General features: G+C 40.4%; 1 long non-coding RNA gene across 1 annotated transcript; it reads left to right on the forward strand.

The window, feature by feature from the left end:
• The first annotated feature begins 448 nt into the window (after nucleotides 1–448).
• LOC109616949 lies at nucleotides 449–19,548 on the forward strand. The gene is made up of 3 exons (XR_002198240.2): nucleotides 449–516; nucleotides 772–1,002; nucleotides 19,357–19,548. It is a non-coding gene; the product is annotated as an uncharacterized LOC109616949 (long non-coding RNA).
• Nucleotides 19,549–26,136: the final 6,588 nt, after the last annotated feature.

The following is a 26,136-nucleotide window of genomic DNA, read 5'->3' on the forward strand; positions in this document are numbered from 1 at the left end:
GGAAACATGGGGAACTTTGTCACAGCCAGGCTTGGGAAAAGGAAATTTGTTTTCTCCGTAGCACATCCGTCTCTCTCCTTTCTTTCCGCCTCGCTCCGGGCGAGCTAGGATATCGTTTGAAGAGAGCGCAGGTTTGATCAATAATACATTACTATCACACTGCTGAGACATGTATAATTGTGCTGATATGTCTGGGCTTAGAACAATTAATATAATGAACCGCTGGGGCGTAGCAATGCATGGACCAAAATGTTGCCCCGTCCCCTATGTAATGCACCGCTGAGTAGTCACTGACTGAAAGCAGGGCACTGTATTTGGAATAGGGTGCCAATTGGCAGGCGTGGGTACCTTCAAACACCAGTTTTGGCATGGGTCCTTTTTTTACCTATAGAGTGAAATAGTCATAATCGTCATAATACCCATAAAACCTTGCGGCACATCTGGAAAAGCGTCTCCTTCGGCCATTGCCCAAATTCATTTTTTCCATAGGGAATTTTTAGAACCACTTCAAATAAGGTATGTGTTTCGTGTAGGTTTACACCACCTCGCCATTTTGATAACTGTTAATATATATACAAGACAAGGTGGGTTCTATCAATGTCTTGTCTAGATTCAGCCAAATTTTTTTTATAATTAGTCACTAATGCAATCTTACAGAACTATTCTTTATGATGACGATCACCGAGTGTAGTGTGTGGTAGGCTGTTTAAAACACATTTACCTCAGAGTAAAATCCGATAATCCAGTAACATAACCTGTTGTTTATTCCAGCGGTCACTCTCATTCAGTTGCGCTTCTGAAAAGAAGTAGATGCAGGAGTCGAAAGGCAGAGCTGACGCTGTTTTATAGTTTCGCTCAACGCTGCACGGGTAACGCCACATCAGACCAGCCCTTGGAGTCTTCAAAGTTCAATTCCTTTAGTAGATGCAGAATCCATCACGCTACACTTGGAAAGTTGTGATGTATGCTTATGCAAGTAGTTAACACTGCACCGCTTTTACAGTAAGTGGCCCTAAAATCTATTTTACTGTTGGTTCACCTCTTGTCCTGGTACAGGTATCCACTCTTACCTATGCAGCTTAGGCCAATATAGCTGTGTTTCTCCTGTCCAGAGGAAGGATTAAAATAACTAATTGAATTTAAGGTGTTTAATTGCTCTTGGGATGGGTTAATGGACAGTCTGTTTCACTTACCACAAGTGCCTCCACCTATCGACTGGGGTTTTTGCCATTCTGTGTTTTTATCAATGTTTCAAATTCTCTTATGCATTCCTTTAAAGAACAATAGCTATTCCATGGGTCAATACCGCAACAGAAATACATCAATAGGCTACCTGGGGGCTGGGGGAGGTGTCCTCTTTCCTTAATCTAACGTTGGCCTGAGGGCTGTGATGCTGTCCACCAGTTCGCTGTTGTTTCCTTTACAGTCTAATAGTTTATCAAGACTGAGAGGCAGAGTTCATACAGGAAAATATGGAAGTCGTTACTCACATGCATATAGCTTATTTAGTCCACTACTTTCATCCAGAGCCCTGTGGCTCCTTGTATAAAGCAGTGCAGTATAGGATATCATTTGGGACCATGTCCACACTCTCACACTTTGGGTTTTATGGTCCAATTGTATGAAATGTCAGCCTGATTCATCACACAGAATGCCCAAGTAATGTTCTGTCTACTACCACACATAAAAGATGTTATCAATCACTTCAATTGACCTTTTTTTCCTGATGAAGTAGCTTGTCAATGAGCCACGTCCAGTCCTGATTCCCAGGAAAGGAATGTCGTCTGGAATCAATGGCTTGCCAAATTCTGTTATGGAAAAATGTGCTCCATAATGCAATGCTCGCTGTCTTGATTGCCTTGTCATCGTAGGCCCTGTAGAAGTTCACACAAAAATATGAATAGTGTGTGTCATGTATAAAATAAATACACAAATGGATAGATTGTTTTATATAACACAAATATACCGTACCAGTCAAAAGTTAGGACACACCCATTCAAGTGTCCAAACATTTGACTGGTACTGTAATTGAATGTATAGTGGTTCATTTATAACGCAAATATATAAATGGATTGTGTGAGTAATGAAGTATACAGTACAACACAAATATGCCCTCCAAAATTATTGGCATCATTGGTACATATGAAACAAAAAAGGCTTTGTAAGTGTCATTGTTGTTTACCGGCTTGATCTTAATTGAGGGAATATAAATCCTCAAAAAATAAATGTTTTATTCAAAAACGTGTGCCACAATTATTGCCACCCCTGCATTTAGTAATTTGTGCACCCTCCCTTTGCCAAAGTAACAGCTCTGAGGCGTCCTCTATAATTTTTGATGAGGTAGGAGAATACAGGAAGTGATGTGAGACCATTAATCCATACAGGAACTGTCCAGATCCTTCAGGGTCTCTGGTCCTTGCTTATGGACTCTCCTCTTTAGCTCACCTCACAGGTTTTCAATGGAATTATGTCAAGGTGTTCTGATGCAAAATCTTGGCCTTATGGTCAGTGATTTGGAGGTATGCTCTGGATCATTGTACTGTTGGAAGATCCAATGACAGCCTAGTTTTTGCTTATTGGCCTTGAAGTTTTTAAAAACGTCTGGGCGAAAAAGCTACATTTTAGCTTCATCAGACCATTGAACCTGTGTCCAAGAAAAGTTCAAATAACATTTTGCAAACCCCAAGTGCTTCTATTTGTGGTTTGGTGACAGCAAAAGTTTTCTTTGGGAAACCCGTACAAATAACCTTTTGGCATGGAGGTTGCATCTAATAGTACTTTTGGGGACCTGCTTACCCCATTAAATAACCAACTTCCTGCATTTCAGTTGCACATGCACCTTCAATTTGCCTTCTTGCACATTTGGAATTGCCATTTATTTATTATTTATGCCCTCTTCTATTTGCACTTCTGGTTAGATGCTAACTGCATTTCATTTTACTGTACTTGTACTGTTCAATGACAAAGTTGAATCAAATATAATCTTAAAAAACTTCTGCAATACTCCAACTGTGATCCTTGTGGATTGTTATGCCATTTGAACCATCCTTCTAACTGTGTGTTGGGGCAAAATACGCATCCTCTTCCAAGCAGGTTAATTACAGCGCCAGTTGTTTTACACTTCTTTATTATTGTACTAATAGTGAAGATCTATTTTCAAGCATGTAGTCATCTTTTTATTGCCATTGGCTGATTTGTTAAGGTCAGCAACCTTTTGTCTCATTTCATCAGTGTTCTCTAGCCTTCTCAATGTTGATGGATGTCTAGGGGACTGGTTGTCACCTCATATTTGATTAACTCAAAAATATAAAATCTCAATTGGAATATTCATCAATTGGATTTCGCTAATAGGATTTTCTGCAAGGTTGTTGCATGCATATTTTGGAACGCAATTTCTTTGAAGAACAAAAATACTCAATAAAAGGTTAGATTCATATTATTTCTGTAGTTTATGATCAAGCTGATAATCTTTTTTACATCCTTTTTTGTTAATATTAACCAAGGTAGCTAATATCACCCAAATATTTGAATAGGTGGTGTGAGTCATATGTCACATTTAGATGATGTGAGTCAGCCCAACAACGGCTGAGTCGAAGTCCCCGCCAAGTATTGGAAATCCAGTCATGTTCGAGTCCTAGAATTGAGTATAGCATCACTATATGATAGCGTGTGTTCTGTACCCTAGGATATCTGGCAAAGTTTCCACGACAGAAGGACATGAAATATTATTGTTTTCATATTCCGACTGGGTTTTTAGGCTAAAGCACGCAGACAGGTTTAAAATACATGTAGGCACCTCAACGATGGTAAAAAATGATCCTGTCTCCTAGGTTTGGTTATTTGGTTTAGGGAACATGGATTTCTGATTTTCTGGTACCCTCAATGATGAAAAGAATTACCAGGGCAACACAGAATTGAGACTCCCTGTGGAGTCTGGCTATGGAGTAGACAGAATTTAGACATCGCTGTTGACTGGCCAATAGGTAGACAAAATGTAGACTTCTCTATGTCTGGTTAGTGGGTAAACCAAATTGAGACTCACTATATCTGACTCGTGGGTAGACAGTATTGAGACTCCTCCTATGTCTGAACCATTCTTTGTGTGTATTTTGGACAGATCGTGTTTTGTATGTCTCCCTGTCGGAGTCGACAGGTTCCTCAACTTGTCTGAGTGGTGATCAGTTTGAGGCGTTTTTGCACTTGTATGAAGTATGTAATGATCCAGGTCTAGTATCTTTCTGCCAACAGTCTCCTGTGAGTCCTCAACCTCTTCATGCAGGTCATTGTAACAGTCGTCCCACATCCTCCCCTGCAACTCTTAATTAATCTGTTGTTCACAGTGCTGCACTTGAGACCACATCCCAAATGGCGCCCTATTACCTATATGGCGCACTACTTTTGAACAGACACTATAGTGAAAAGTAGTGCACTATATAGGGAATATACGTTGCATTTGGGGCACATCAACACACAATGGTTGCTTCATTGACTATCCATTGAGGTCAACCGGTGTGTGGAACCTTTTAATTGTTTTTCCTGTGAGCCTGACAGCTGTCTGAGCGTGATGGATTGGCCTCAGCACTCATCTCAGACGCTCCGAAAGGACAATCTCCAGGATACCTTGAAGAATATTCACGGTCAGATGAGAACTTTTGGAGTATGAGCAGCGGTAGCTGTGAGTCAGTAGGCCAGAGTCAGAAACTGTAATGAAGTGGTTTTGTTTGTTCAACATTGTGCTTAGATGTGCCGTGAGAATACAATACCATTCAAATGTTGGGGGTCACTTAGGAATGTCCTTGTTTTTGAAAGAAAAGCTAATTTCTTTGTCCATTAAAATTAAATGATTGCTCCGTGGTCCAGGTCTGATGCTCATGTTCCCATTGTAGACACTTTCGGCAGATGTGTCAGCATGGTCACCCTGACTGGTCTGTGTCTACACAGCCCTATACGCAAAAAACTGCGACGCACTGTGTTCTGACACCTTTCTATCAGTAATTTGACCTAGAGTAGCTCGTCTGTTGGATCGGACCACATGGGTCAACCTTCACCATGACCCTGTCACTGCTTTTCCTTCCTTGGACCACTTTTGATAGGTACTGTTCACTGCAGACGGAGAACACCCTACATGGGTTAGGGTTAGGAGATGCTCTGACCCAGTTGTCTAGCCATCACAATTTGGCTCTTGTCAAAGTCACTCAGATCCTTACACCATTTTTCCTGCTTCTAACACATCAACTTTGAGGACAGTATGTTCTCTTGCTGACTTATATATCCCACCCACTGACAGGTGCCATGATAAAGAGGTTATCAGTGTTATTCACTTCACCTGTCAGTGGTCATAATCTTATGGCTGATTGATGTATATACTGTATAGGTATACTGAGTGTTTGGTTAAGAGATGGAGTTGACATTTTGTCGGTGTAAGGAATACAAGGAGAGCAAAATACAAGTTTCATGCGCAAAGCACAGCTGTATTTTATTTAGCGACTCAGCCAGAATGGAGCAGCCAGGTAGGTACGTAAATTCCTTAAGCAGAAAGTCCCAACACGTAAATCCAAACTGTAAACTGGCACCAGTTCAAATGGGTCAGGCAGAAGGGGAATCCACAAAACAGGCACAAGTCCATAAACAGAATCCATGCTACAGTACTGGCTATAGGGCAGGCTGGCTATAGACAAAATCTAAGGTAAAGGCTAAACAGGTTGGTACACAAGATATAACAAAGAATAATATGTCAAACACGAATGGCTTAGTAATGTAGAGAAAACAATACCTCACACTTGAAAAGACAAACTGAAATTAACTATATAGAGTAAACTAAAGGGCATACAGGTGAAAACAATCAAGATCAATGAAAATCAAACTAAGCTTAGAAATATAGCATTCTAGAACAAAAACAAAAAACACAACAAACCAAACAAAAAACTGAACCTTGCAGCTGTGATAAATAAATTACATTTGCTTACTTGAATTGAAGTCCATCAAAGATTGTAAGCCCCTTTGACCACCCTGCTTTCAATCAATAACATTTTCATAAAGCATCAGTAGTTGTTACAAAGTACATTCACAGATACTCAGCCTTCAATCCAAAGAGCAAGTAACAACAGAGTTGATGCACAAGGGCTAGGAAAACTCCCTAGCAGGGTAAAAGTTCAGGAAGAAACCTAGAGAGGAACGAGGCCCTGAAGGGTGGCCTATTGTCTTTTTGCTGTGCCGGGTGAAGATTATAAGAATACATTACTTTTTGGGGTCAGGTAGATTTTTTTGCATGTTCAGATTATAAGCAGGCCAATAAATGCCTGTGGGCTGTGTCCAGAGTCTTAAAACAGAATCCAAGTCAGCTATATTACCAGGTGGACAAGGACAGCGACAACGAGGTGGGGTGTGGGCAGTGGGAGCTGGGCTCATCAGGCAGAAACTTGATCTGCAACCCAACCAGAGGGACTTCAGACAGGGAGTGCCACAAGTCATTTGGGCCAGTCAGTCCTGATGTGCAGCCCAAGGGCCACACCAGGAACGTTAGGGAGAGCATTCCTTGGATTCAAAAGGATACCTGAGCATGCTTTTCAGACTGGCCCATGTCACAAACTAATGCAAAACAAACAAATGGGACTCAAGAAATGACACATTGACCACAGTCCCTCGGCACAATCATATAGCATCTTAAAAATATGGACTGAGACGGGGGTCCAGAGATACTTGGGCCCAATCTGAAGGTAACCCCCCACAGGGCCAACCAGGCAGGCAGTAAGTCCCCAGACTTTGCCAAGCATCAGGCCAAAAGGGACAACAATCAACCGCAACCACCCTGAAAGAGGTCAGAGTATCGCTCACAGAGTTAATTCCCATTGCAAAAAGAACGGAAATAGGGAACAAGAGTAAGCCAGTGACTCTGCCCCCAAATAACACTGAAGAGAGGACATCCCAGTGGCGATGAGGGCCGCCAGGCTAGGATAACAAGGGTGGCTTGTAAATTTCAGTGACTTTCCGTTCACCATCACACCCCTGGCCCAGACTACACCTGATCATAGACCTTGCTGAAGAGATGAGTGTTTAATAGCCACAACGATTGAGACTGAGTCTGCGTCTCACCTTAATTGGCAGATCATTCCACTGTAGTTTTTCTTTGTTTCTTAACAAACTCCAACTGTTTGTAAAAAAATTCTAGGTACAATTAAAAGGCCTGCTTCTTGTGATCTTACTGTATGTATATAGGTGTGAATGACTGGACCAAATCAGAGTGTTGGAGCAAGGCCATGCAAAGCTTTATAGTTGAACAGTAAAACCAGTGCCGGGTCTAAACTTTTGGGGGCCCTAAGCTAAAATGTATTTGGGTCCCCCACTCCCCTAGCAGTCGCCCTAATGTTGCTTATGCCTGGAGCCAGCCCTGATTAAAACCATAGCCTTAACCATTCTAGTTAAGATTCTAGCAGCCTTGTTTAGCACTAATTGAAGTTAATTCTTTGTCTTATCTGCTTGCTATTTCCAAGCCCGGTTTCTATGTACATAAAAGTTACAATGCCATAGAGAGAGAAGGATGTAATTCTTAAACGAAACAGTTATTCAACCCATTATGAAACATGGAAATGAATAACTTCAGAATGAGAATGCAAAGACATGCTTCCTTGTATTCTTCTGGTCCTATGGATTCTATACTAAGTAGGGATAGCATTCCATTCAATGAGGTATGTCATAGCTTAACTTACAAAGCTGGGATTTTTGTATCCTCTGAAATTCAATACAAATTGGTTTAAGGAACGGGATATTTTTTATTTGATGTAGTTTCATTTCCAAGGTCACCCCAGTAAGAAACATATCCGCATTCTAAATTGATTTTTATCTATAGTGCACTAAATGGTGTCACAGTAGTCTAACTAATAGGCAATAGGGTGCTATTTGGGACACTAATTAGGACTGCAAGTGTAATTTATTCTTGAGATGTGGGATATCATACGAGATGTCTGAGGATTACAAAAAAAAACATTTGATAGGATATTTGTCAAAAACATCCAAGTAGCTGTAGCTCAGGTGGAGGAGAATGTCGAGGGTGTTCCTCTGCTTAGTGGTGGATTTATTAGGCAACAAATAGAATAAAATGGAAAGAGCTTCCTGAACCTGTCCAATAAGAAATATTTGTTTCCCTCGCAGAGGGAGAAATTTGTGCCCTTGCTTAATGAACACGACCCCCCCACCCCCACCCCACCCAGTTCTATTTATATGGCTGGAAGAACAGTGAGCCGGAGATGATTAAATAGAGAGCAGTGAAACCCCCACTGTGCTCTGTAGATGACCTCATGAGCTGGCAGCAGCATCAACATACTATCATTGTAGAAGTCTACCGGGTGGCATGGCATCCTGGCAGACAGACAGACAGACACAGCTCTTCCTGAGGTCTGTCCAGGAAACAGGGTGGGCGCTCAATGACCTCTATTCAGTTTCCCTAGGGTCCTGTGTTGTTCGTCCAAACCAACCAATCAAGAAATAGCCGCTACGGTTCCCTGCAAGCCAATCTCATTATTTGAAGAATCTGTCTTCATCCAATCATAATTCTCCTATAATTCCCAATGATTCCATGCCAGCTCGGCACGGTGACCGAGAAACTCACAGTCACACAGGGACATATTATAGTCGGCCTGAAATTAGTCATTCCAAAGTCATCCAGGTTTGATGGCCTATTTCGACAAATACACTGTATTCCTGGGAAGCCATTTCATCCCAGAATAGAAACAAACTTGCCTCATAGAAATCTTTAGACATCCTCTACTGAACATCATCAAATCAATCAAATTTGTAACAGGCACAACACGTGTTGACTAACAGAGAAACATTGGTAAAATGCTTACTTTTCCAAAATACAAATGGAGAAAATGTACTATTAACGGTAGAAACACAGCAAATGTACACAGCGTTGGCAATAAAAAAAATGTAAGCTTTTACAGAGTACCTATTCTAGGATGGCGTGTAGGCTACGGGTTGTTTGGGTTGACTACACGTTTTGTGTATGGCAGAGAAAGCCACTGGCCATTCATACCAAGGAAAGGGCATACGCAGAGACATGATACTTTTTTATTGGGCAACCTTCAACAGTCTTATGTCTTGAGGTTGGAGGATAAGCAAGGTCCAATTAGACTTGAGACACTTGTACCATGATCCATGCCTGCTTTGTGGTAATACGAGTAGCGCATGATGGGCCTATGGTAGCTTGAGGCCAAGGGGTGCGTGCATCTTAGCTGTCCGGATTATTAGATCAACCTTTTTTTACCTGACATTCCAGGACAAATGGAAGACAAAGATTCGCCCTTCCCACTATGAGTAATTGTGGCAAAGAATCATTGTTTGAGCCAAAAATGTGAGGACATATTCCCACTTTTTTGTCAGTGGGGATAGTTTACAGGACAGACTTCTTACTGATGCGTAACAATGTAGTACAATAAACGTAAATGCAATATACATTATTTACCTAGTAAATAAAGCATGCAAAAAGTAGCATAAAAAAGCCAATCGCATGTCAATAATTAGAAACGCATCATTTTAAAAATGACTAGTAAAGTACTTTTGCCTGCCAATAGGCAACATTTAATTTTCGTAGGTTTAAAATATTATAGTATGGCATGTGCTATTTCATGGCTGTGTTCTGTTCATATTCGGATCATATTTTATGATAGCTGTGTGTGGCCTGGAACTACTGTAGTGATTTCATAACATTTTGTTTTAGTTATTGAGTATTTTAACAAGTTCTCATTTACAGCAACAAGCTAGGGCATAGGTGTCAAACCGGCTCCACAGAGGGCGGAGTATCTGCGGGTTTTCGCTCTCAGCTTGTGCTTCATTAGGTCACTAATTAGTTAAGATCTTCCTTCCCCTGGTTCTATTTGGTCTCAATTGGGCAACAATTGAAGGGAAAACCAGCATACACTTGGCCCTCCGTGGAACCGGTTTGACTATTCTGACCTAGGGGGAGAAAACAAAAACCCATTAAGGAACACTGTTTGAGTATTTGGGAGCACTGCAAGTGTGTAGGCCTACACAATAGTACATTCTCTATAAGTTTAATAGATTTTTTATATATATAATAGATTTAAAACAAGTATTTGATACACTGCCGATTTTGCAGGTTATCAAATACTTGTTCTCCCCACTGTAGATTTTCCATAAAAAATCTGCCATTTCCAGCTACAATATTCATTTACAACATTTACAATGTCTACACTATAATTCTGATCAATTCTGTGTTATTTTGATGGACGAAATATGTGCTTTTCTTTCAAAAAGCAAGGAAATTTGTTAGTGACCCCAAACTTACGAACTTACAAACTTACGAACAATGTACATTTCAGATATTTATTATCCCCCCCAAGAGAAGGTCAGGTCTCTAAATTTGCTGATGATGTGTTACTGGGCATCATCTTTTAACTTCACACATGCGCCCCAAAAAACTACCAAGGAGCATAATCGAAATATTATTGGGCAAAAATGCCAGAGTTAAACCAAACCCATTAAAAAGTTGTCCTGATTCACAAATTAACAATGTTTAATTAACATTATCCTAGCTGAAACTACAATCAACCCCCACAGACAGTTTTTTAGGAGTTGCATTGTACAAGTACATGAAAAGAAACTGTTGTATAATTCACAAATAATGTGCAGATGGAGACCCAGTCCCAAGAACAGCCATTAGGGTCTTTAAAACGTATATCATACCCTTGTTTGAATATGCAATTCCAGTCTGGTACTATGTGGCTCTAGGACCAGTAGGGAAGCTCAAAAAAGTTGATAATATTGCATTTAAAAATGTTATAAAGGCTGGGCTGAGTACTTCAAGGGAGAGGATAGCTGTTCTGGGATGGAAATATGTCATAGTTCAGACAGTAACCCATCTCTAAAACCATTTATCCAAGAAGAGCTACAAAACCCCTCCAGAGTTTTGTCTAGTACACCCCTCACTAAAATTTTATAAAATGTTTAGTTTGTGACAGTACATCTGCTTCCCAAATCTTCCCAAGAACCTTTATATCTTGTTAATGTATTATTATGTTTTTTATTTTTCAAAAAGTTTGTTTTACTTAAAGTCATGTTGTAGATGTGAAAACCAGCTGCATTGCTAGGCTCCTTTGTCCAATTATTTGCCAAACCAAATCCTAATCTAACAAGAACTGTCTTCTTTCTTCTTGTTATTAACAAGTGGCTTATCAACAGATAAGCTGTTTATTGAACATTTGTTGGTTGTATTATTTTCTAAAGAATGTCTACAAATGTAAATTGAGGCTCTGAAAATAAAATGTAACATAATTATGTTATTATACTTTTCTAAATCCTAACACTGAAAATAATTGTGGAAATATATCACAGATACTAACAACCCTTGAGGTGAAGCTATGTTTTACAGGATATAAATACTCAGTAGGCATTAGTGTCCAGGAAACAAAGAATCTACTAGATTTTAAAACTAGGCTTTATAACTGGGCACATTTGAAAGCACACACAGCCGTTCCATTCCATTGATTTCCCCAGAACACTTGTATCAGAGGATAATTTAACAAAATGCATTCAGGCTGTTGGGAACCGTTGGAGAGAAGTGAACGCATGTCACTAAGAGTCAATGTAAGCCTGTGTCAGAGCCCAGGAGCGTTTTACTTTCAGCCTGATTTTAGTCCCATGGCGATAGAGATCTTCCCTCGTAATTGAAATGTGGTTGTGGCTCACAGTGATCGACCATGGCAGGAGATGAAGATTAGTTAGGTGTCTTTCAAGTTGATTAGTTAGTGGCTTCCAGTTAATTTCAAATGTTCATGCAGCAAGGCTTTGTTCTTTGTCTAACCAACGAACAGTGAAAGTAAACATGTTTATGCTCTGCTCTGTGTTCTCAATGGGTTTTAAGGGATTGGCTCGGTTTTCTGACTCCTGGACCTCCTGTGTTACTAGTAAAACACCCATGCATAATTCGGCATAGTAACTATTTGATTTCAATAGGTATCTTGGGCAAATGCATTTTGATATTATGTTATATTGTAATAATAAAGTTTTACATTTGTATTTCATTTTTTATTTTACTGTGATTAATCTCATTAAAAAAAACTGCCTAGAAACTGCATAGGGCAATACAAAGCGTAATGAACATATAATCACATCGTAAAAGCAACAGTTAAAGTCTAGAAAGAAGTGTAGGCCAGCTGATGAATATGTCCTGAGGCCTGTTTTTATAGGCCCGGCAGTTTGAACAGCCTCGAGGCGATCTGGAAGGGCATTCCAAAATTGTGGTCCATGGATGGAACCAGCCCGGAACCCTTTAGCTCCTAGAGGGAGAGTGGATCTGACAGGTCTTATGTCAGTTAGAGCTTTGTCAAGCAATAGTATCATTTCAAAGTCAATTCTTGACTTACATTTATGTTTGGAAGTAGCTCACAGTGTTGTTTTAAATTAGGTGAACAGTGTTTAGAGCAAATGCTCTTAAGCTGCAGAATTTTGGCCAAATGACAGAAAAACGCTATTGTATTTTTATTATTTTTTTATGTGGAATACTGTGATCATTATCTCTCTGGAGTCAGGTAGAATCATGTTGATCTATATAAAGACTCTAGAGTCAGGTAGAATCATGTTGATCTATATAAAGACTCTAGAGTCAGGTAGAATCATGTTGATCTATATAAAGACTCCAGAGTCAGGTAGAATCATGTTGATCTATATAAAGACTCTAGAGTCAGGTAGAATCATGTTGATCTATATAAAGACTCCAGAGTCAGGTAGAATCATGTTGATCTATATAAAGACTCCAGAGTCAGGTAGAATCATGTTGATCTATATAAAGACTACAGAGTCAGGTAGAATCATGTTGATCTATATAAAGACTACAGAGTCAGGTAGAATCATGTTGATCTATATAAAGACTCCAGAGTCAGGTAGAATCATGTTGATCTATATAAAGACTCCAGAGTCACGTAGAGCCTTTATATAAACCAGAGTGACCCCGGACTTATCTACACTGAGTGCACTCCTTTGGACTGGAAGATTTTGGCTTAATATGGAAGAGGGAGCCGTTTGGGATGAGACTGGATGTTTTGAAGGGGGAAGACGTTGTGAGACACCTGAGACCTGTTGACTTTTACTTGATCATCGGAACTCTGATGGCTTCTGCAGAGGGAAAACCAGTTCCAGTAACCCGGCCTTGCTGTGACCTCATCTCCTAACTCTCACGGAGGGGAGAACTCAGAATTGTTGAAAGAGTTGCGCAGCAATAGAATTTAGAATTTTTGACGATTTATTTTTGTATCCTTGTTTCAGACTGGACTGGTTCTGCTAACTGGCAGGGATGCGTGCTTGAGTTACATCAATGCCGCGCACAAATGACGCGTCACAGTGCAGCACCATTTCATATTCATCCCTTTTTCCACTCCCACTCACTCTCTCACTGTCCACGGACCCATAATGAACAGGAGAGCACTTCAAGCATCGCAGTGGAAAGTCGTAAAAGCATAATTTGGACTTTATGTTTCCAGTTTGAATAGCACTCATCGTTAGTACCACCCTCTTAATTTCATTTGGAAATGGTGATGGTGAAAGGAAAATAGGAGATATAGTAGCTCAACAGGGCCATCTAGTTAATGTTCTCCACATTCAAATCAAATTAAATCCGCCATGTCCACTTCCCTCAGCACGGCGCTACAGCAAACCATCATATACATTTAGACAACAGTTCTTCATGACTCCAGCTACATTTTCTAATTCAATTAACATTTAAGGGAAAGGAGCTTCCTCTCTAATCATGATCGCAGACCTTGGTAATTACGGAGGTACCGCGGCTTGGCTAGAAATTGCAATGCCCAGTATAATCATGAGCCATACAGGCCCGTGAAAGTGCTGAACAGTTTAATGATGAGCCATACAGGCCTGTGAAAGTGCTGAACAGTTTAAAGAGGACGTGGCTGATGAGTGAGATTGTTCCCTCTATCAGCAGGATTAAAGGTTGAGTGGAAATGAGCTGATAGGAGAAGGGTATTAGATAATGACCATCGCTTAGCAGAGGTCTATTCCAAGCGAGATCCTGGCTCTCTCTGATGTGGCTGCTCCAATACAGGAAAAAAACTAATAGGCTATGATTTTTATGCATGAAGACAAATGGATTAGCTGTTAATTAATTACATTATGCACTTTAGTTTACTTGTAGTACAACAATGTGAACCTTGGTTAAATCAAGTTGTGTAGTTTCAGATGTTTACAAACCTTTAAATTGTGATACAGTGTTTACTCACTTTTTATGTGGAATGGACGACCTGATGTTAATTGTTTGTAGTTTTTATATAAACCTGCATGAAAATGCAATCATTTAGAACAAATAATTGAATTTACTTGCATAACTATTTTAGCCTTTGATTGCAGTTAATAACAACCAACAATAGGAAACTGTCAAGTTAACTGTAACAACCAACAACAGGAGCCTGGGTTGTAACCTGTAACAACGAACAGCGGGAACTGGGGTTGTGACCTATAACAACCAACAACGGGAATCAGGGTTGTGACCTATAACAACAAACAACGGGGACATGGGTTGTGACCTATAACAACCAACAACGGGAATCAGGGTTGTGACCTATAACAACAAACAACGGGGACATGGGTTGTATCCCTGACGCTGCTCCCTGAAGATAGTTCCAGTCTTCTGTCTCTCTGACACTTGTTTCTCTCTCTAGTCGTAACATACTGTTGGTTTACAACAGCGTACAACCTCTCCAGTGACAGTTTCTTTTATTAATACCGGGTGTTGGAATCGGTCCCTCCTGAATGTTACCTTGTAGTTCATCCTGGCAGTTTCAATCATTTCTACTCAGTTTCACTTCTTCTCTTTTTTTTTTCTTCATCTCTTATTCCCTGCCCATTATAATATGGAATACCAAGTGCCGTGCGATGCAATGCTTCTGTTCTGTGTGATGGCATGTGTGGGTGTCCCTGGGGAGACAGTGTAGTTGTTGGGTAAAAATCAAAGGTCTCTCTTAACTACACATGCTGATTGTCACCGGGGACCTCACAGAGAGAGAGGAACAGTGGGTGTACAGTATTACAGTTCTCCTCTGGGAAGAAGTGAGTAGCTGAACTTACTCACCTACTTGAAGCTACTTGATCAGTATACAGCACATCAGATTAGCTGTCTAGGCAGACATAGTAATTTTTTATGGCCCACTGTTTTTGTTAATTTTGAGTCTTAATCATGTTTATGACTCATACCTGCTAGAGGTGGTCTATAAAGTAAGCCGTTAAAGGAAAAGGCATTATTCAGTATGTGGTGAGCTCAATAAATGATGCATTTGTTTTACTGTAGAGCATTGCCAATGGGTGTTGATCTTCTTTCTGCTTAAACCAGGTCTGTGAGGAGGCAATGCTCCTCTCCCTTTCTTAGGCATTTGTTGTTTTTGACCATTTTCTCTTCCTGGCCACTTAGCTTGGTGATAATATCCAACATCTTGCAACTGAAAATGCAACACATATGCGTCTGACACCTAAAAGGCGTTTTTATTTCCGATAATATAATGTGTTAGAAACAATTGAAATATTTAAGAGAGTAACAGTTATTCCTGTAAAGATGCCTCAAGCCATGAGATCTTTAGTTCCTTCCTAGGACTTGGGGGATATAAGTGTGGAGGAAGGGCTACATTTTGAAAAATCCCCAACAGAAGACAAAGACTGATAATAGCTATAAAGACAGGCATCCAGAATGTAGGTTATCTGGGGGGAATGTCTTTAAAACATGAAAGTCACAAAGAGAAAACCCCATTCTGTACTAGGTTGCGAGAATAGCTGCATTACTCATGGTCAATGCTTTTTCATCGATTCAGCTCGTCAGCCCATAGGCTATTTTAGTTGAAAACCTCAGCATCAACAGTACACAAATGTATACCAGAGAAGTTGATTTATTCCTGTCTGTGGTGCCGAAATGAGGATTTTTCTGAAAATGCACTTGCAGCTGTCGGTTAATTACTGAACATCCTCTTAAGAATATATTTTAATGATATGACACTAATGTTTTGACTCGATGAAAAATTAACTACTCCCATGTCACATTTCATAGGCGCTAATTAATTGTAAAGAGCTCCATAAACTAGACAGCCACATTTCAACGAGAGATTGATTATTAAGTACTTAATAATCAAGTCGTTTCAACAATTCAATAAAGTTCAGATCAGCTTCAGTCTATACACAGCTAGATGCAAACAAACTGTGATTCAACTTGCTGTCAGGCCTCTAACTTGCTGTCAGGCCAGAAGATGACTAGTTGCCAATGAAGGGATTTGAATGGTTGTTAGCATGTAAACGAACACCGAGCTGTATGTTGACAGCTTCTTATAGAGACAAAGCTAGCCACTACCACCCACGGTGACTTCACAAGGACTTTACAGCAGGGCTTTGCCAAGTTCTTAAACCCTGTTACATGTATTGGGAAATCTCCAGGTAGAATAACAATCTATAGTACCCTAGAACACTATCTACCTCAGAACAAATCTTCCAATTGAAATATCTTGGAGTCTGGAGATTAGGGGGTTTGGTTTTTGTTGACGGCAAATAATGTTAATGCAGTGATGTCATGTTATCAACCTCCACTCATGACCTCAGCTCATGACCTCCACTCATGACCTCAGCTCATGACCTCCACTCATGACCTCAGCTCATGACCTCCACTCATGACCTTGCTAGCACATACTGCAAGTCTGTTCCTAAATAATTTGCTTGGCCTTTATGTTGTTAGTGATATGATTGACCCCCAAAAAAATAAGCATTGAAGTCACATCAAAAAACCTATTTAACGTTACCAAAAACTGGCCTACATGGCTTATCTTGAAGAATATAGTTCCCCAAACAGCGTTCCCTTATTTGCCATGTATTTGGAATTTACGGAATGGAATGGAAAATAATGTAGTCCTACAGTGTTGATTAAAATGTATTAATTTATTGCAGATCTTGACCTAACAAGGGAAAACCTCTCCAGCGTTTGACATTCTGATGCTTATGGATTTGTTTTGCCAACTGTGAAGAGCTTAATAATTTATGTCCAAACCCTCATTTGCAGCTCCATCCAAAATGTGACTATTCCTGAAGGGAGTGGGTAGGTGGAGATTCTCAGCCAAACTTCCATATCTGGGTCATGTTGACCAAATATCAGGGATGGATATTCATAAGCACTGCTGATCCAGGATCAGTTTTGCCATTTAAATTGTAATTAATTAAGATTACATAGACAGGATGTCCTGATCCCAGATCATCACTTCCGCTGTGTATTTCAGTTTTGACGTAGGAGGCTACCTTTTCTCCAAAATCTCGTAATTTTTTTGGTCTGCTGTAATCTCTTAATTAGTAGCTGCCCCTTGAGCGTTTCCAATTCGTGAAGAATAATTCACAATCTAATATCACAGGACATTAAACAATTAGAATGATTAATTATCGAGGCTCCTTCTTATCTTTCTTCTGTGATCCTCCTTTCACACGACTTTGTGTGGAAACCGTATGATGCCTTCATTTTTCGGGTGACAAACTAGCTATACCCCAAGCAAAGATCTGGATATGTGTACAGTATATGTATGAAGTGGATTTTATTTTTTCTAGTTCAGAGTTTTGTATTACAATAACAGACCCCATGACAACAGATTTTCTTACTGTTCATAGTACTGATCTATAACGTGCATCACAAAATAATATGCTATTATTTATATTTTAATGAGTGCCAATGACAATGCCCTAAAAATGAGGCAATATCTATATGAATGCCTGTACAGGGGACAATAAAGCAGAGTTCTCACCCAAACTACAAATGTACTTTCATCTTTATTCTGTATGACTAGAATGAGAGATGCAAGGATCGAGCCACTGCAATATACAATATGCAGTCAGGTAATGAAGGGTCCTGCTATGAGTAATCTATTTACACACTACCATTTAATGGCGGCTTAAGAAATCAATTTCCTCTTTATTAAGAAAATAATTACCCTATTTCTCCTAGGAGTTTTTATTCCCTGGAAATGGTCTCAAATGGAATCAACAACTAGGAGGTCATCAAAGGTTAAAGCTGCTTATTGATTTGAAAGTAATTAACTTGTATACATCTTTAGGAACACTCCAATAACCAGGAATCCAGGGGAAAAAAACAGTTGTTACATTGGAGTGTGGATTCCATATTTTCTTTATGTAAAATGAACAATGCTGTCCTTTGAAAAGCTTGGAATTGTTTGCCATATTTGGACTGTTGAATAACTAATTGTTGTTTAAACATTATTGACAGATAAAAGAAAAACTACACTTCACAATCACTTATTTCGCTAACCGTAAGTGAAACACTTTAATTAATAATTTTGGCGGAAATTACTTAAACTCTGACTTAACCTAGAAATTACTTAACCTAGATTGTTAGCCAATTTTTTGTTTCCTACTACACATATTACAGTATATGTCACATATCCATTTCATATTAGGCAAAATTGGTGGCCTTCAGCTCCCTGACTGAATCTTTAAAATCTGAGATTGGACTCTTTTGACATTCTTCTCCATTTATATTTGACTCATTCTGATTTCCAATAGTTTTCAGTCATTGTCCTGCTACAAGATCCAATTTTTAATTCAACATTAGCTTTTTGACGAATGGCCTCACAATCTTACACTCCCTGTATTCTCTGGCACAATGTACAATTAATTGTTGACTCAGTGATTGCAAAGTGCCAAGCTCTGAGGCAGCAAAGAAGCCCATAACATTCCTGCTGTCATGCTGACCTCTTCTCCCCTCGCGCTCTGGCCCTCAGTGTTACCTGTCTACTAGCTGCCACCCACCCAGCTGGAATAACACAACACCCCTTTCTGGCACTCCCCTGGTCATCAACCTAACACCCCTTTCCTGCACTCCCCTGGTCATCAACGCCGTACTCAGCATCCACTCCTGGACTGTCTTGCCTTCATCATTACACACACCTGGTTTCCATCCCCCTAATTATCATGCATATCCCTCTGTTCCCCCTGTCTTTGTGGCAAATTGTTTTTAGGTCAGAGCCCTCATGTTTAGTGTTAGGCACTTGGGTCTTGTTTTTTTGTTCGTATCACATGTTGGGTATATTTTCTTCTCATGGCTCTACGTTTGTCAATCTTCTTAAGTATACTCGAAGCAAAGTTCCTTTGATCCTCGCAATCGCTTCCAGTCTCCTCGTGTACTCATGACACATTCAAGTTAAATTCTACCCTCAAACTAATCTTTTTTTAGGGGTGTACTTACTTGCTCATGAAACTGTATTTATTCATTTTTATTGTAGGATTTAATTTAGTTCAAATTCAAAACAGCATTTCAACCGAAGAATCACCCCCCCATCTAATTTTTCTTCTGTTTCCTCCCAGTAAAACGGGGACATCCTTAGGCCATTCAGGGGACCATTCAGGGAAACATTCAGGGGACCATGACGCAATCTCCTACATTTCCAGGGACATCCTAATGGCAGCAGTTTGGTTGTGCAGAGCTGTTCCCTTCCAACCCAAGCAGATAGCCTAATGTAGTTCTAGCTATTAAACTTAACATAAATAAAGAATGTTTACAAGCAGGCAGGTGTTTAAGTCTTAATAAAATACTGTACACAGTTGTTAATGATATAAGACATATGGTATATTATGTAGTTAAGGTCTTATAGGAAGTATTCAGCATTGTGTAATTAAAACCATGAAGTGCTTTTGCATATATTAAAGTAAAACCTTGATTAAACAATTGAAATGTATTACCAACACGCTCCCATTTTTGAAAAACCAATCAAATACCACCAAAATGGTATTTCATTGGTTTGGGGAGAACCTTGAAAGAGCTCACAAGGAAAAACTCCTTTGAAATTCTTCAGATGTTCTACTTGAGATATCTGGAGTATTGGTAGGAGACCGCAAATGCGTCAGTTCCCATCACATCTCCTTTACTAGGTGATCAGTACCTGTAGTGACTTACAAAATCTATTTTATGGCACAGTTGCATTGACATAACATTATATGCCCCAACTTATTTCATCTTTATCAAGTGTGCCAAATTCTGGAGGGGTTGTACTTTCACAAACACAATTTTTGACCCATCTCTTTTTGTCAGTATCTTCCTTAAGCGTCCTTTGCTTTTCCATGTAGTTCTCTTGTGGTCACCCACAAATGTTTTAAAAATTATTATTCTGATGTGAAGCCAACTTCCCAGATTCATCTATCATGACACACACACACACACCTTTTATTCCTGCCATTTTTTGTTGAGTTGAACAGAATGAGTGTGTATTTCTAATGTTATCTTTATGCCCACAGACCTGCAGCTTACTAAACGCTGGTTAGAAGTTTATCCAGCTTAGCTAGTTCAGAGTTTGTAGGTTGGCACTTACAATAATTATTAGGCATACATTGCTGATGTTTTGAAGTTGACTACCAGCTGCTGAGGGAAATCCTGATCAAGGGCATTCCTGAGACCAGGACCTACATCAACACTCAAAATCTGCTTCATGAAAACAGGAGCTGCATTGATCTACTGAAGGATGTGAGGTACAGGTCTGAGATAAGGGTTCTGCATAAATCCAGATTCTGTCACATGCCAGCTTTTTTTTCTTAATAAGGTCATTCTGGGAAGGTGATTTTCTGTTGGTATTCTTATGTATTTATTTTCTACCTTCATTTAAAAAGAGAAATCAACAGAGACCGAGGTCTCTTTTACAGCTGATACCGGGATTTCAACCATAAACTTGTACAAAATGGAACTAACACATACATTAAGAAAAACAATAACGATTGACAATAAAATATAAAAATATCTTAAAGGCAATCAAATTTTCAACTGAAGATCACTGTACATGGCACTCCATGAGTATGGGGCAAAATATAGAAAAGCATTTTTACTGAGTTCTGAATAGGTCTGAGCTTTTTCCACTACTATACAGTCTTGTTTGGTCTGTTTGGTAACTGCTGTTCTTACAAAGACATGAAAACAAACATATTCTCTATTAGAACTTCAACTAGCCTCTTAAAACACCCTTGAGGCTTAAGTTTCAATTTTTTTTTTTTTAGTTTGGCAGATTATTCCAACAGTTTGGGGAACAGGCTAAGTATAAGGAACAGGCTAGCAGCAAGAGCTACATACTAATTTGTTAGGAGTCGAGACACAGGGTCAGACAGTTCAAGCAATGCGAGGGTTCCTTGGGGCAAAATCCTTCAGTAGTGTAGACAGGACCCAAGCTGGGCCCTCAGATACAGTGTAATATGCACATTGGGTCCTGCAACCCTGAATACATAGATCTCTGCAGACAGGATCCAGCATGTTGTTATACACCAATTACCTTTACAATTATACACTTGTGCTTTTCAATTTGGGGGATGTCCAATTGGTTGGGCCTTTCACATGCTGAAGACAAAAAGCCCTAGAAAAGAGCAGCAACTGAAGATGGCTACTGAAGATGACAACCAAAACAATAAGGCAGAGATGCCTAGAGGCACCTCTGCGGTCAGGTCCAGGCTGTGGCCCCCAGGCGCATAGGGGTGCCTAGAGGTCCCCAGCCTGGACCTGACAGTCACAGACTTCCGGCAGCCATCGCCATAGGCTGTAAAAGGGATCCGTGTCAGTCAACAGATTTGTTTCCTGCAATTTAATGAAAATAATGTCTTAACCACCTAGTAATTTTGCTTTTTTAAAGACTTTTTCATAAGTACAGCCAGAATGTGACACGATTAATCAGGGTACAATTCAACGTACATTTTCACTGCCACACGTTTGATTTAGCCTACCGACGTCCTGCTCCAATTTGGGTTCCACAGTGTCTTTCTTAAAAGCAGTAGAAACAGGTTGAATAATTGGAAGACCACGGTCAGTAGAATATTCAATAGTGTCACCTACATACAGGTGAAAGTTCAAACTGGGGCCACTACTACCGTACCAGACTGGTGTTGAGAGCGACTGGATTATCATGACAGACACTGACTCGGGTGAAAGTCTGTCCTTTCAGCACAGCGTATTGTCGTTAAAACCCCACCGGCTCTGAGCAGAGATTGAGTTTTTGATTAAAAATAGATCCAAAGTTAACCTGGACGGTCTTCTCTGGCTGGTGATTTCTGATAGTATGTAAATGACAATGTGAAGTGTTTTTTGTGCTCATATTCATTTTGTACTCCCTTGGCCATTGAAAGTAATTTACTGTTCCTGTCAGAAAAAAAATCTGAATGTTTCAGAGAAGTTTTCAAACAAGTTTAATAATTGGGCCATGCAGCCGCTGTTCCCGAACTGAATGAACGTACCCAATGGGATAATGGAAGAGACTTGTACATGACGTGTCTTTCACCTGGGGTCTGCTCTGCCGGCTAGCAACATACATGGGCATACATACAAGTACTTTTTTGAAAGGATATCCCAAGGAATTAAAATCCGAAAACTGATCAGTCAAATCCAAAAGAAACACAGTTGTGCTGTTGACGCTGGTTTCTTCCTTACCAAGACTTCACCGTCAATCCAGACATACACGCCAGGATGATACAAACTCCCAGTGACACCGTCCCCAGAGGCGGTAAACGACAATCAGACCAGGCCCGTGGATGTCATTCAATTTATACTATGTGATCGTGGCTCATCATTATCTCGTTCCCATTGCCTAATAACAACATGCAACCGCTAATGTAAATCTTATAGTGCCCAAGGACAGCGCTAGGCTACTGCTTGTGCCAAAAGGCACCCTATCTCTTATATAGTGCACTACCTATAACCAGGACTTATAGGACTCTAAATTCAAAGTGGGCCACTATATAGGCAACACGAGTGTCATTTGGGTCGCGGGCTAAGAGGAGGATGGAGGATAATTCATTATTTGCATATAGATTGTCTCTTTACACTGACACATGAATGGACATAGGCAGCATGCTTCTGTGGGGTTCTTGTCAAAGTGGACGGGTTTATTTGCGGTAATACAGAACCTTTTTTCTGTCTTTTAGTCAATCTCTCAACTAAAAGGAAAACATAGGTGGAGAATCCTGGCAGACTGCCAGGTACAGTGTGCAGCTTTCTCCAGGGAAACAACCTATGTGTGGGTGTTCTGGACTTAATTGCACACTTTTGGTTAGAAGACGTGAGTGTCTTTTTCTTACTGAGCTACTGTGTACGCAGCTTGCTGTTCAGCATATCACTGCAATAGTGGTTTTTCTTTAGATGTGTATTAAAGTTGTATGCATTATTGTCCTACAACACAATCAAAGGGAATGTTGGTGAGAATAAAAATGTAAAATCTGTAAAAATCAATGGTTTGCTTCTGATGAGTCATGATATTGATGAGTTTATTTTGATGAGTTTGTACCAGTGGGTCTTTGACAGACTACCTGTAGTATCTTTCCGATTCACCTCCCAGACCTGAACTGGAAGCAGACTAAGGAATAAGTGGTATAAAATGGAATTTTGAGAATCTGGGAGAACAGTGGGGAGTAGATTTCCCAAAGTGAAATCCTTTTGACATGCCTGTGTTGTTATATTCTCATTTCAAAGTGAAATCTGGGAATTTGCAATCCATCCAGATGGGTTATACCTTCCAATCGCGTTGCTTGTTCAATCGTACACGACATAGGAAAATGACTCTCCCTGAGTTTTTGGCTCCTTGGTTAGAACTATCGATGAGAAAACTGTTGGCCAATCAGGGTGGGCGGATTCGGCCATTCGTTGTCATGAGCCAGTCACGTGTCATGTTCCTGGGGATCCAGAGGAGCACCAGACCATCTGTGCGGCTCGGCATTAGATCCGTCAGCAGCCCTCCACTGCGCTGCTACGGGCTGGGGTACAAAACCCCCAACTGAATCTCCACTCAGTCGTCTAATTCCTGGCACTTTGGATGGGTCTGGTTGGCCGATATGTATCCATATTGCTGGTAAAATGTAAACATCAACAAACATTACAGCTAGACGCTCCAAGTGATTTGTTGGGTATTTCAAAGCTATATTTGCATTGCATATCTGTCTGTCTGATATATGCTGGCATTAATGCAATTTGACGGAAAATACAGTGAAGGATTTATTATAGTGTCTTTCCACGGACAGTGGGGCTTTAGTAATTTCCCTCCTCCAACATATGTACGCATCCTTTATTCACCTCCTGAGGTTTTTCTGGATAAGAATAGACAGGTTGAATTAAATTATGATATCTCTGAATCCTGCCTCATTCTCCTTCACTGGGCCTCAAAAAATGATAGCTCCTGTCTCGTCGGAATTTCAATGGGCTCATTATTTGCTGGAAGCTTCACCTTTTTTCATTCCCTCCTGCATATTCCTCATTCAAAATGTATCTCTTGGCTTTTTGACAGTCACTTAAAGTATTGGCAAATGCAGGCCTATTCATGAGGGTTTTAATCTTTCCTTTTCATTTTCCATTTGGCAAATTCAGTTCAGAGAGGTTTTTAATGTGATAATAGGCTTGTAATGGGCTTACAGACTGCTCTGACACTGGCTGCAGGTCACATAGAAGTTGTGTTGTGGTACATTATGTACATTTCTACGCTAAGCAGATTCTCTTATCCAGAAGGATCTTTAGTGCATTAGTTTGAAGACAGCTAAGTGGGAGAACTGCACAACTCTATAGTAGTATACACTATTGAGTATACGCCGCTTTTAAATTTGAAGGTTAAAGCGCACGTTGGTCTCAATGAGCATTTCTTTTTTTGGACCTCGAGTTGATGCTGAGGCCAAAAAAAAAAAAAAAAAAAGGAATGATGGATAGAGGACTTTTTTTGCGGCACGTTTTATATTCATTTTAAATATTTGGACCGCGTTGAAGACCGATGTGCCCCGAGGCCAAAAGACGTTTTCCACCCCAGATGTATCTTTTGAAAATGATTAACTTTCACTAGTACCGATTCAATCCCTACACAGTTCACCTGATGCGTGACCTGACGCTAACTTACAAACGCATGGCTTCATCAGGTGGTAAAAGTGATAACAGCAAATACACTGCATTTTAATGGCTTTATAATTTTTTATGCACTGGACAGACACAGGCTTCATAGACAGTTTTCCCAAATTTTATTTACCCACAGAGAAAAGAAAAGCCATGACTAAGAGCTGGCAGTTTCTCTGTGAAAGAACCCCGCCCATGTATTCCAGCTCACCATCTGTCCCTGGATCAGGCTGTTTGCAGAGCTGTGTGGACATGTATAATTCTGACTGGTGTCCCTGTCACACAGCTGCAGAGGAGCCTGTCAGCGAACACCGGCGTGAGCACGGGAGCGGCGTGCCAGACAGCTGGCTGGTGCCAAACTACGGGTCCCACAGAACAGCCCCTTGTTAACGTCTCTATGGGTCCACAGTACGAATTGATTCAGGTAGAAACAGAGACAGTGAGAGTCACAGACGCTGCCACTTCCTCCGCCTCATCCACGGGCAAAACCTCAGATGTCAACCAGGCTGCCTCGTCCATGAACACAGCTTTAGAAATCCCATGAAGCTACCTCATCCACAGATACCGCTTCAGACTTGCCACAGAGCTGCCTCATCCACAGACACAGCTTTAGACATGACATAGAGCTGCCTCATCCACAGACACAGCTTTAGACATGGCACAGAGCTGCCTCATCCACAGACACAGCTTTAGACATGGCACAGAGCTGCCTCATCCACAGACACAGCTTTAGACATTGGAATAGAGCTGCCTCATCCACAGACACAGCTTTAGACATTGGAATAGAGCTGCCTCATCCACAGACACAGCCTTAGACATTGGAATAGAGCTGCCTCATCCACAGACACAGTTTTAGACATGGCACAGAGCTGCCTCATCCACAGACACAATTTTAGAGCAGGAACAGGAACAGTAGAACAGGTACAGCTTCCGGAGATTAAGGGTCTGATGGACAGGAACAGATTCATCAAAGAGGTACAGAGAGGTGTCAGGGAAGTAGAACCCAGGACATGAGAGAAAACACAGTTTTTCTAAAAATTTTCTTCTATAGGTATCTCTTCACAATGAGTTACTACACACACACACACACACACACACACACGTACACACTTTCACACACAAAGGCTGTTGTTGATCCATTAGGGGAACGATGAGAGGAACGTCTGGCAGAGGGAAGCCTGTAGATCTCAATGTAAATACTCCCCCTGCCTCTTGCCAAAATGAAACGACTATTCTTTAGGGGAAAGAAAGCC

The sequence above is a fragment of the Esox lucius genome, chromosome 19 (assembly GCF_011004845.1).
Source record: "Esox lucius isolate fEsoLuc1 chromosome 19, fEsoLuc1.pri, whole genome shotgun sequence".
In the NCBI taxonomy this organism is placed as follows: Eukaryota; Metazoa; Chordata; class Actinopteri; order Esociformes; family Esocidae; genus Esox; species Esox lucius.